We start from the raw sequence: 3,878 nt of genomic DNA on the forward strand, positions 1-3,878 counted from the left end.
GGCAGCGGGGCAACCCTCGGATATGGATCGGAAGGAACATGCTGCGTCTCAGACTCAGTAGAATCAATCGGCTATGTCGACTCAACAGGTGGCAATGGCAACGGTGTCGTCGCCGGTGTCAAATCCCAAGGCGGGAAATCAGCACTGGGAGAAGGAATAAGTGATACAAACGCAAACGGATCGCGCTCAATCCCAGGTGAGTACGGCTCGAAAACCATCGGCTCTAGATCATCAGACTCGAGAGAAACTGAAATCGGATCAGCTGGGGGTAGAGGTGCCATCAGAATCGGCTCCTCGAGAGGTGGAGGCACAACAACTAGCTCCCTTCCCTGGACTGGTCCCTCAAGCTCTCCATACGGCGGTGAAGGCGGATCGCCATAAGCAAAATAACGGTGGCTCAGCGTCGCGATGAAGCCACTAAGGTCTCCGTACCTGATGCCCTCCAACCAGGTAGTATCTACGTACTGGGGCACTAAAGATGTCGCCCAGTCTCGCCACAAAGGTGGCAGTAGTGGAATCAAAAGCGTAATGGCCTCCGCGCCATCGATCCCATAGGGAATAGCCCTCCTCCATCGTCGGTGATAGTGTGCTAGAAGTTCACCCAAGGTGTCATCCTCGTCCGGGATATACTCCCTGAACCATCGCTGCATCGCTGTCTCGATATGACTCGGCATCCTGTAATATGAAACACCATATCCATTAGAAAATGGATGACGAAACTTACTTGGTACATCTCAATCAACAACATACTCGTCCTTGTTTGGTACGGTGGGGCATCGGCTATACTAGCCTCAACATTCCTCCTCATATTCCACATCAACTGCCTCATATCAGATTCCATCATCTCAAATAATTCCGTCATCAAAACAATTCATAACTCATTAGTAACCCAAACTCAGCTTTTAACAGAAAAGCAATAAGAAACAACATCAACCTCTTACCTCGTTAAGCCGGAGGAGATGGGGTGCTGGGGTTTCGTTTCAAACTGACTCTCTCAAACTAGCCTAAGAATTCAAATTAGACTAGTACTCAATTTAAAAAGATACCAGTAATCAAAGATTCAACTCAGTCAAGCAATAGACTCAGAGCAGATGACCTGCTCTGATACCACCCTGTCGCAGCCCGAAATCCCGACACTAGTAATAGTGGGGTACGAGTATCGATACGACTATTTTTAAAGAATAAAGGAATAGAAGAGTAGGTCGAACATCAAGCGGAAGCTCACATCAAAGCATGCTAAGGAAAATATCATTAATTGAACCCAAGGGTAAAATCGTCAACGTCGTTGTAACTTTTCAATTATCAGGAATTTCACGAACAAAAACAAAACAGGTATAGCTTATTTTTCATAAGGAAACATAATATGCAGAGTATCGCAGCAAAAGGCGAACCAGTTACATGTATGGAGACACATAACCGTGAGTATATTACTTGATTCATATTTAAAGTAACTTCACATCAAGACTTTATCGATAAAAAGGAAATACGATAAAGTAAATACGTCATCTAACGATCCCCCACCAGCACCAGACCAATCTCACTCCTTGCTTAGCCTGCACATTTAGAAATACATGCAGGGCGTGAGTACATAATACTCAGTGGGCAAATGCCAAAAAACAAGAAAGGTGCTCTTAGAGCTATAAGTTTGAAGCTTGCCACATCTCAGCAATACACAGAAATAAGTTAGTATCAATGAATCTGTGCATGCAGTTTTTATAATCAACTTCATAAATAAGTAACTGCGCAGTTTAAACATTCATCATGTATGTACCACATCCACTACTCATCATCAAAGGTACTGAGAAGTAGGCCTCCCTCTCAAGTACCGTGACCGGCCGACCCGAAGACGGCTCACAGTCACCTCTGTGCACAAAATCCCGCTTGTGGCAGGACCGAATTCGTCTCATCAGTAGAGGGTAACACACAAGCTCAACATCAAAAATTGGCAAGTCAAACAGTTCTCAAACATCATTTATCTCAAAACATTTGATAAGCTCATAACATCATGACATCATTTTAGAAAGCTCATATGATAAACATATACTCAAAATATTGCCCACCTGAAGACCTTACTCAAAAACTCCCGTCAAAGTGGAGTTACTTACTTCCTTGCTCTGCTCGTGTCTTCAGGGATCATCGTCATCATCGAAGGTTCATGTCATAAAATGAATCCCGATTAGAAACTCAACGACAAAAACTCATGCCTCAACTCATGCTCTATATTATATTCTATCTCTTAATCAACTCTACATAAACTCTTCACTCATTTCAAATCCTTAAGTCCAAGGATAGGGTTCAAGAAAATCATGGTTCTAAGTCTCGATTTATCTCTCATATAAGACTCGTCTAATCTCATTCAAACACTTAGGCAACATAAACACATAAGGCACATAAGAAAATACAAGCAAACATCAACAAAACATGCTCTGTTTTCCCACTGACTCAACTTCAAAATTTAACACGTTCTGACTCCGACATCTCCTGGACTCCAGACTCATACCAAACGAAAGGTATTTGAGTCTAGTTTCATTTAAAAAAAAGTAGAGTCAGAAACTCCAAGTGGTTTGGGAGATATGGCGTTTTTACCACGGTCTACCATATTCGGCAGTTTTGAGCAATCGAAAACATTGATTTTTGAAAAATAGTAAACGTTGTCAAACTGCACTCAAATTTGGTGGATATCTAGCCCATACAGTAAGGTTGATACCATAAACATTTGGAAATCTAATTCACACAGGAAGTCACTGAAATGAATGACTTTGTCCCCTGTTCTCTGAAATTCCCGGCAGAAATGTGCAGATTTGGTTTTGCATTTTATAAAAATAGTAAATCAAGTCCAAATGACTTGCAAATTTACAGAGGTGCTCAAGACTCATGTAGGGACATTCTGTAAAATTTTCAAAGCTTTTTGATATCGACAAACCGTCGATCACAGTAGGTCAGTAGCCTACGAAAAATCACCAAAAATTCATTCCCAACTCTTAAATGCTCAAATTAACATTCCTTCAAAGAAAGCCAATCAAAGTTCATTTTAAACATATATAACACTCAAAAACATTCAAAAACATTAAAATACTCATCATACTCAAATTAACTCTCCTCTTTTACATCTTAACTCAAATCTCAAGGAAAACGTTTCTACAACGTATCAAGTAAATCCTCTTCTCAATTTCATGCTTAAAACACTCAATCATTCAAAATGACCTCATACTTCATATAACTCATTTTTCACATATATTTCCCTTTTTATCATGTAAACTAACTCTAGTGAGAAACTCATATATCAACATAAAATTCTCAGCAAAAGCATGACATCTTTCACATAATGGTCATAGATCAAAATAGACCACATTTAAACAATCATCGACTTCTTAAAATATGAAAACTCAAAAATTCTCATAAACTAACTCAAGTCAAATTTTTACTTAGTTAACAATAGACTTAATCATACATAATTATACACTAACATCATGCTCAATTACACATATCTTAAGCTAAATCACTTAATAGACACATAGACAAGAAGATCCTAATTTTTATTAAACTAAACTCTAAGAAATTTTATAAACTCACATGGATCTTTAATCTCATCATATACCTATTAATCTTAACCCAATTAACTCACATATAAACCATCAATTCACCAATAAGGGCATATATACACATATCCCTAATTCTAGTAAACTAACTCACATCAAAACTCCAATTGACATCATATACTCAAATTACTCCATCAATCATCATCATATACACCTCATAGACTCATTTTCATCATCAATTCATCACCTTGATCATCAACTCAAAAATTCCCAAATTGGGGTAAACTAACTCAACCAAATTTTTACATCACAAAGCATAGCTTTTCAAAACACACACAA

At 38.8% G+C, this 3,878-nt stretch overlaps 1 long non-coding RNA gene across 1 annotated transcript; it reads right to left on the reverse strand.

Moving 5' to 3' along the window:
- Nucleotides 1–247: 247 nt before the first annotated feature.
- Nucleotides 248–2,585, reverse strand: LOC131019776 (uncharacterized). The gene is made up of 3 exons (XR_009100449.1): nt 2,061–2,585; nt 751–1,553; nt 248–675 (listed from the first exon to the last, which is right to left on the reverse strand). It is a non-coding gene; the product is annotated as an uncharacterized LOC131019776 (long non-coding RNA).
- Between the last annotated feature and the right edge of the window lie 1,293 nt (nt 2,586–3,878).

This window comes from Salvia miltiorrhiza, chromosome 4, assembly GCF_028751815.1.
Source record: "Salvia miltiorrhiza cultivar Shanhuang (shh) chromosome 4, IMPLAD_Smil_shh, whole genome shotgun sequence".
Classification (NCBI taxonomy): domain Eukaryota; kingdom Viridiplantae; phylum Streptophyta; class Magnoliopsida; order Lamiales; family Lamiaceae; genus Salvia; species Salvia miltiorrhiza.